The sequence below is a fragment of the Salvelinus sp. IW2-2015 genome, unplaced genomic scaffold, assembly GCF_002910315.2.
Source record: "Salvelinus sp. IW2-2015 unplaced genomic scaffold, ASM291031v2 Un_scaffold4111, whole genome shotgun sequence".
NCBI classification, from domain to species: domain Eukaryota; kingdom Metazoa; phylum Chordata; class Actinopteri; order Salmoniformes; family Salmonidae; genus Salvelinus; species Salvelinus sp. IW2-2015.
The window spans coordinates 25,122-34,563 of NW_019945383.1; the positions used below are offsets into that span (position 1 = coordinate 25,122).

Sequence of the window (9,442 nt, forward strand, 5' to 3'; positions counted from 1 at the left end):
AAACACAAAGAATATGCAGTACCAGATCACAGTAAACTCAAACTCCCAGAATAGTTCATTCATTAATTCAGGAAGTGAAACAAAGTTACATGGAAATGTCTTTCTGAATACTATTTCTATATGGTTTTACCTAAACAGACAMAGTGTGGCAGATGAACTTCCTCCAGTTCACCTAACTCCATAGTGATGTCCAGCAATGGACCACCTTGTGTGTACTGCATGTCTTTCAGAAGTTGACTGTAGGGTTCCCAGTTCCTGAAGTGATACTTCAGAATGACATCTCTCTCACACAGCCAGCGGAGCCCAGACACTGTGCACTCATAACTCCCTTTGGGTGTCCTGTGTCTGAGGGCAACATCAAGATATGGTAGAGAGGGTCAATGGTCAAATGGAGAGGTTAGATTAGAAGACTATTCCCACAGGTAATGGGGAAATACACTAGCAGGTGGAATGAAATGTTAAAAGTAGTTATTTTACCTGAACATTGTCACTCCCTGGACAGTGGAAGTCAAGGGTTCAATGTGAAGCCAGTGTGTGGAGTCCTGAACAAGGACAAGCATGTCAGTAATACATATGGGGCCTGTTTCCTGGACACAGATTGAGTCTAGTGCTGGACTAAAAAGCATGCTCAATGGAAGTTTCAATAGAAAGTTCTTTAAGGTCCAGGACTAGACTTAATCTGTGTCTGGGAAACTGGCCCATTAACCAAAGTAACTAATCTAATGTATTTATCCAATTAAACTGTTAAATGACAAAATATGACGACAGATAAAATCCTGCAGAACACAGGACTGTCTATATCCCAGTATGAATGGTTGGTCAGTACACACCTGGCTTTGAGACTGTGTTTATATTACTAAAGCAGAACACAGGACTGTCTATATCCCAGTATGAACGGTTGGTCAGCACACCTGGCTTTGAGACACCTGACTCCTGCAGGTATGTAAAAGTAAGAATTGACATTATGACTTACCTCAACATGGTCACAGGTCTTACAGCTCTGAGAAATCCCTGAGTTCAAAAGTAGTTATTTAAAATGGACAATCTAATGTAATAATGAATTCATAATTATTAAATAAACTTGTAATAAAAATGAATATAAGTGAGCAACAGTTTCAGAATGTACATTCATTAGCATACCATAATCTGACATTAGTGTTATATTAATTAATGTTTGTGGAAGCAGGAAACAACATTGTTCTAATCCATGTTTTGTAGATGTTGGGGTCTGATTTCTGGTAGATCCTAATCCTAGAGCTTAAAGGTAGAGTCATCTAAATGATGATGTACGAGCAGCACCACAGATATTGTGATGAGCAAGATGCCTGACTTCTCTCACACACAGTCACACACAGTCACACACAGTCTCTGCCCATGTGCAAGGGTTCTCTTCACTCTCTTACAGACTGTTAGTCACGGGACCAAAACAGCAGAGAAGTTTAGCCTTGTGCTCCAACACTCTTAGTTGTTGTAGAAATTGACCCACTATGCTGTTTACTTTGTGCTTCTACGTCATATCGCTGACTCACCCTTTATTAAGTTTGTTTTGACCAAATAGATCGTGATTGTGTTCCTTGCCTGGGAATCAACTATAATGAACGCTTTAAAACTATTTTGATTTAAAAACAATTAAATCAAATAACACTCACATTTCTCAGGTCCAGGCTTGATACAACACTCTCCACCATGGTCTCTGGTGTCCTCAGGTCCAGGTTTGATCCAACTCTCTCCACCATGGTCTCTGGTGTCCTCAGGTCCAGGCTTGATCCAACTCTCTCCAACATGGTCTCTGGTGTCCTCAGGTCCAGGCTTGATCCAACACTCTCCACCATGGTATCTGGTGTCCTCAGGTCTAGGCTTGATACAACTCTCTCCACCATGGTCTCTGGTGTCCTCAGGTCCAGGCTTGATACAACTCTCTCCACCATGGTCTCTGGTGTTGGTAAAACAGTAGGATAGACTGTGATTAAACTAAATACAACTTATTAAGGCTTGATATAACATACATACAGTCGTCATAGGCAATACAAAGGGTGTTTAAAGGTTGACAGACTAGCTCCCTATGTAGGGTGCATTACCTAAATGTGACATAACCCACTATGTCACCTTCCATGAAGTTAATACTGATGGTGACATTTAACTAGGCACAGTCTAACTGCCTGTAGGTCCAACAGAACACATTAAAACACACCACTACTAATGTAATTATACGAATGATTCCAGAGGAAAACAAATGATAAAACATTGCTATGACTCACCTCTGAATGTGTTGGTCATCTATCTGACACAGAGTCACTGAGGAGGAGATGGAGGAAACCCCAAACCCAGGATAGAGGGGTTCAGTGAATGTGGTGTGTCTTGTGTAACGGTGTGTCAGTGTACCAGAGGAGGACACACTATAGAAGGACAAAGTACCAGCTGGCCAGTCCAGATACACACCAACTCTGTTAGGAACAGGACCAGGGATGGATCTGCTACTGACTCCAGCATGGTAAAAGTGATGACCACTGTCAGAGCAGACTAAACACCAGGACATCCTATTGGCTCCAATCCTGCTGTCATCCCTCCATCCATTCCTCATCAATCCTTCGTACACCACACCAATGACAGTCATGCCACCATCCCAGTAACCATCCATCTCCACCTCCCAGTAATAACGAGATCCAGATAAGCCTTCTCTGCAGAGAAATTGTGGAAAACAATCAAATCTGTCTGGATGGTCTTCATAATGCTGCTTCTCTTTCACACATGTCACCTTCCTGTTCCCCTCAGACAGTTTCAGGTGTGGGTGTGCTGTATTTGGGTCCAGGGTGAGATGACAGGCATCTGTAGACAAAATGAGAGTTTAATCAAACCACATCTTCATATAACATTTTGTTTTGTAGTTACAGAACAAGTATTGATGAGTTACTATGTTACAATAGTTCTGAATATTCAGTTAATTAGGATTGAAGAGACTTACATTTCCCCAGCCCTGATTTTAGCCAGCACTCTCCACCATGATCCACACTGTAGGAGAAACAGGTTATTGACTGACAAAGACCTAATAAAGCAGTCAACATTTAAACCATATTGTTGTGTTCTGGTGCACTATCCAAGTTCATTACTAGAGACATACAGGTATTCTATCCTACCTACTGCATACAGAATGGAGTACAATTCCAATAGGATATCAGAGATGCAGAAGAAGAGTATTCATTGGTGATGATGTATGCTGTGATGGAGTGCTCAGCCTGCGAGTAAACTTCCCCTTTAATTCTACCATCATGTCCTCATGTTACTGACCCTACTACACTACATATGACACAACCGCTGCTCACACTATTAGGACATCTATTCTTGACTTACTTCAGCTTCATCAGTTTATATGTGGGATCCACCAGAGCAGCTGAAAGCAGTCCCCCTACAGAGTCTCCTGGGTGATTGTAGCTCAGGTCCAGCTCTTTTCAGGTGGGAGGGGTTTGACTCAGAGCTGAAGACAGAGCAGCACAGCCCTCCTCTTGGACCAGACAGCCAGACAGCCTACAGAGAGACAACAGCTGTCTAGGTTGGTGTACTGGTGTCAATCATCTTGTAGGACACCCATACATTTGTCCATGACACAAACATTGTGATAAAACATCAGATTTATACAGTATTTGTTTTTACTAAGCTCAGTACCGACCTGACTGAAACAGCTGTACTTACCCCAGTGTGTGTATTTACAGTCTGGATCCTCCAGTCCAGCAGACAGCAGTGTAACTCCTGAGTCCTGCAGGTCATTGTCTCTCAGCCCACTGTGTATCAGTTGTGAGTTGGGTGAACTCAGGACTGAGGCCAGATCTGAACAGCAACCCTCTGTCAGACCACACTGACCTAGACTAGAGGGCAGAAGAGCACATGATTAACACATGTTTAAAACATCCACATAATAACTCATACTGAAGATATTTAACTCACTGTTATGGGAATTTTATGAATAATCACTAAATGAGGTATACATTTAACGTAGAATTATAACTAACATAATTATTTCTTATCTGATGAATAATGTTTGTCCATGAGAAAGAGGGACTGTTGGTAGGCAAGGAACTGTGGCAGACAACTTGTGACCACTGTGAAACTGATAACAGGGAAGGAAGTCTCCCCACCCAGGGAGGGAAGAGACCGTGGGCTTGTAGTAGATTGTATAACAGGTGGGGGACAATGTAAGACTTGTGAACTATGTTGTATCTGAGAGAAGGAGGGACGTTTATGATGAAATGTGAGGTATATAGACCAATGTGCCGGAAATGATAAGCAGAACGTTCCCGTAAATAAACATTTGACTTTGGTAGACTGGGCCTCTGTCTGTTTTTATTTCTATCAGTATCCTACAAATCCTGATATAGCAGACTGAGTAATTTAATTTAATTGGTTAACTTCTTTGATATAGGGGGCAGCATTTTCACTTTTGGATGAATTGCGTGCCCATAGTAAACTGCCTCCTACTCTGTCCCAGATGCTAATATATGCATATTATTATTACTATTGGATAGAAAACACTCGGATGTTTCTAAAACTGTTTTAATGATGTCTTTGAGTATAACAGAAATCATATGGCAGGCAAAAACCTGAGAAACAATCCAAACAGGAAGTGAGAATTCTGAGAAGGGTCGATGTTAAAGTCATTGCCTATTTAATTCCCTGTAATATATGGATCTGTTTGCACTTCCTACGCCTTCCACTAGATGTCAATAGTCTGTAGAACGCTGAATGAAGCCTCTAGTGTGATGTGGGGCCGGATGGGAGGTGTTTCAGTCACTGGTCTGGCAGATTGCCAGTTCTTGCTCACGCGCTTTCCCAATGATATCGCCTTGCGTTCCATTACTTATACAGACATGAAGAAATGCTCCGGTTGGAACGTTATTGGATATATATGATAACAACATCCTGAAGATTGATTCTCTACCAAGTTTGACCAGTTTATTCGACTTGTAATATAACTTTTTGAAGTTTTCGTCCAACGTTTGCCTGCATCTGCGTGAGCGTTTGGACACGCAAAAGAAGCTAAGTAGCAAAAGTAGCTAATTGGACATAAGTAATTGACATTATCGAACAAAACAACGATTTATTGTGGAACTAGGATTCCTGGGAGTGCATTCTGATGAACATAATCAAAGGTAAGGGAATATTTATGATGTAATTTCGTATTTCTGTTGACACCAAAATGGCGGAGAAATGTTGTTAAATCTGAGCGCTGTCTCAGATTAATGCATGGTGTGCTTTTTACATAAAGTTTTTTTTAAATCTGACACAGCGGTTGCATTAAGAACAAGTGTATCTTAAATTCTGTGTAAAACATGTATCTTTCATCACAGTTTATGATGAGTATTTCTGTTATTTGACGTGGCTCTCTGCAATTACTCCGGATATTTTAGAGGCATTTCTGAACATGGAGCCAACGTAAACCGAGATTTGTGGATATAAATATGCACATTATCGAACAAAACATAAATGTATTGTGTAACATGATATACTATGAGTGTCATCTGATGAAGATCATCAAAGGTTAGTGATTCATTTTCTCTCTATTTCTGCTTTTTGATACTACTATCTTTTGCTGGGAAAATGGCTGTGTTTTTCTGTGGCTATGTACTAAGCTAACATAATCGTTTGGTGTGCTTTCCCCGTAAATCCTTTTTGAAATCAGACATGTTGGCTGGATTCACAACACGTGTAGCTTTACTTTGGTGTCTTTCATGTGTGATTTCATGAAACATTGATTTTTATAGTAATATATTTGAATTTGGCGCGCTACATTTTTTCTGGATTTTGGCCAAGTGGGACGCTACCGTCCCACCTATCCCAGGGAAGTTAAAGAATATGAGAACTTAATTCTCTTAACACTCACACTAGTCTCTGTATATTGCAGAGTGGACTGGTTAGTCCAACACAGAGCAGATCCACTCCTCTGTCTCCCAGATCATTGTAGCTGAGGTCCAGTTCTCTCAGGGGGGAGTTTGGTGTCTGCAGAGCTGAGGCCAGAGTCTCACAGGATTCATATGTGAGTTTACAGTCAGCTAGTCTGGAGAGAGGAGAAATGTCAATACACTGTTAAATATGCAAAGCTTTAGGAGTGATGAGATGCATTAAGACAATAACAGAAGGACATGATTAGACTATGTTAAAAACATACTAACTCACTCAATATATTTAACCTTAGTTTCTTATATTTATCACATTGTATGTATGTTTCTGCATATTTACCATGATGGTAAAATAATGTTAAAACATAATAACACATAATTACTACAGATATAAACACTATAAAGACAGTGGATACTGAAGATATTTAACTCACACTAGTGTCTGTATGTTGCGGAGTGGACTGGTTAGTCCATCACAAAGCAGCTCCACTCCTCTGTCTCCCAGGTCAATGTAGCTGAGGTCCAGTTCTCTCAGGGGGGAGTTTGGTGTCTGCAGAGCTGAGGCCAGAGTCTTAAAGGATTCATATGTGATTTTACAGCCAGCCAGTCTGGAGAGAGGAGATATGTTGACACACTGTTAAATATGCAAAGATTTAAGAATAATGAGATGCATTAAGACAATAACAGAAGGACATGATTAGACTATGTTAAAGACATACTAACTCACTCAAAATATTTAACCTTAGTTTCTTATATTTATCACATTGTATGTATGTTTCTGCATATTTACCATGATGGTAAAATAATGTTAAAAACACAATAACACATAATTACTACAAATATAAACACTATACAGACAGTGGATACTGAAGATATTTAACTCACACAAGTGTCTGTATGTTGCAGAGTGGACTGGTTAGTCCAACACAGAGCAGCATCACTACAAAGTCTCCCAGGTCATTGTAGCTGAGGTCCAGTTCTCTCAGGGGGGAGTTTGGTGTCTGCAGAGCTGAGGTCAGAATCTCCCAGGATTCATATGTGAGTTTACAGCAATCCAGTCTGGAGAGAGGAGATAATCAGTTAGATATAATCAGTTAGATAATGATACTGTAAACATCAACTCAATAACAGAACTTACAGTGCTCTCTTGCAGGTTTTCACTACCGGCAGCAACCTCTGATAACCTTTCTCTGATGTGTTGTATGTCTTCAGGTCAAACTCCTCCAGCACCTCCTCTGACATCAGTAACAGGTAGGCCARGGCTGAACATTGGTCAGGTTKWAGYYYTGTTTCTGAAAGAGTTCCTGAATGCAGGGAGGTCTGCATGTCTTCAACTAGAGAGTTGGCACCAAGTTCATTCAGACAGTGGAACAAGTTGATGATCCTTTCTGGTGAGGATTCCTCCTTGATCTTGTATGAAAGGTACCTGACTGTTCTCTTAACTGTTTCCTCATTGGTCTGTGTTGTACTTCCTGTCTGTGTCAGAAGGCCTCGTAACAGATTCTGATTGGACTCCAGTGAGAGACCCAGAAGGAAGCGGAGGAACAGGTCCAGGTGTCCATTCGCACTCTTCAAGGCCTGGTCCACTGCGCTCCTGTGTAAGTCAGACAACTGGATTGACTTCTTCTCTTCATCATCACTAGTGGGGGAGAAAACATTTTCCTTCTTGTCCAGACATGATTCTAAAGCATGCACTGCTGCTAGAAACTCCTGAATGCTCAGATGCAGAAAAGCGTAGACCTTGCTCTTCGCGTCCAAGCCCAGATCTTCTTTAAAGATCGCTCTGTAGACACAATGCTTGAGTACTCTGATCGGCCTCTGTGACATCAAGGCCAACACTCTTGCAGTCACTCCTCATAGAAGTCAAGATTGCCCTCTTGCCAGCTGCTTGGAAAAGACCAAGCTTTGCCAGTTTCAGGATCATCTTCTTGTCTGTAACTGAGACAGTTCCTTTGGGTTTGTCTCTGTGGCTTTGTTGTACTTCTTGTTCTTCACAATGATTTGGATGAGCGTGAAGTGTGAGTACATCTGGGTCAGAGTTTTGGGGACTCCATCCTTCTCTGCCTCTTTCAGTATCATCTCAAGGACAGTGGCTGATATCCAACAGAAGACTGGTATGTGGCACATGATGTGGAGGCTCCTTGATTTCTTCATGTGTTTGATGATATCATTGGCCAGATTCTGATCTGTGATTTTCTTCCTGAAATACTTCACCTTCTGTGGATCATTGAACCCTCGTACCTCTGTCACCTGGTCAACACACTCAGGAGGGATCTGATTGGCTGCTGCAGGCCGTGTGGTTATCCAGAGGAGAGCAGAGGGAAGCAGATTCCCCTCGATGAGGTTTGTCAGCAGCACGTCCACTGAGGTTGTCTTCATGACATCACAGCACTTCTCATTGTTTTTGAAGTCTAGAGGAAGTCGACACTCATCCAGACCATCAAAAATGAAAACAGTTTTTGTTTCACCATCTTCAATGGTGTCAATCTCTTTCAGCTCTGGGAAGTAGTGGGAAATAAGTTGCATCAGACTGTATTGGTCCTTTTTCAGGTTCAGATCACGGAAAGGAAGAGGGAACATGAAATGAACATCCTGATTTGCTTTTCCCTCTGCCCAGTCAAGGATGACCTTCTGCACAGAGACTGTTTTTCCAACACCAGCGATTCCTTTTGTCAGCACAGTTCTGATAGGTTTGTCTTGTCCAGGTAAAGGCTTGAAGATGTCGTTGCATTTGATTGGTGTCTCTTGTGTGGTTTGTTTCTTGGATGCCATCTCTATCTGTCTAACCTCATGTTCATTATTGAGCCCTCCACTTCCACCCTCTGTGATGTAGAGCTCTGTGTAGATGTCCTTGAACAGACTTTGGTTTCCATGGTGTCCAATTCCTTCAGATATGTGTTGATACTTGTGTTTCAGTTTAGCCTTAATGTCTTGTTGGACTGTCAGCAGAGTTTGACCTGTAGGAAAACAATGAGAGTTGAGACTCATACGTGTGTGTGTGTGTTTTATAAGGGCCTTTGTACAGTTCTTTGTAATATTGTATGAAACACAGTCTTACTTCTTCTGTCCAGAAGGTTGTGTGTGATCTTTAATGCATCCTCACTGTCCAAACTCTCCACTTCCTTATTGTCATCTGGTAATGGTTCCTGGCTGAAAGCAGGTGGCTGATCACTCTTCATTGATAGCAGGCTGGTTGTAGGKGACTCTGCTCTGGGCTTCTGGAYACTGAACAAAACAGGGAGACAGATCACCTCATCAATATCACATCAATACYTCATCTACWTCCTTTTAACAACTGTATATAGGAACTTCWAGAAGTYCTGATGTTTCTTTTAAAGCTACAGTCTGCAATTGGTAAATCCATTTTTGGCAATTTAAATGAATGATATAGACCTCCATTTTATGTCATTTGTGAACACTTTTCTCTTAGTTTATATCTTTAAGATAACTGTATATTTTACATTTAATCTCTTACCTCTTAGAACTGGTGTCTTGAGTCATTTTAGAGGCAGTGGTCTCCTCCTCTCTCTCCCCAGAGAGACTCATTTTAGAGG

General features: G+C 41.3%; 1 pseudogene; it reads right to left on the reverse strand.

The window, feature by feature from the left end:
* Window positions 1-116: 116 nt before the first annotated feature.
* LOC112076894 (NACHT, LRR and PYD domains-containing protein 3-like) lies at window positions 117-9,436 on the reverse strand (annotated as a pseudogene).
* Between the last annotated feature and the right edge of the window lie 6 nt (window positions 9,437-9,442).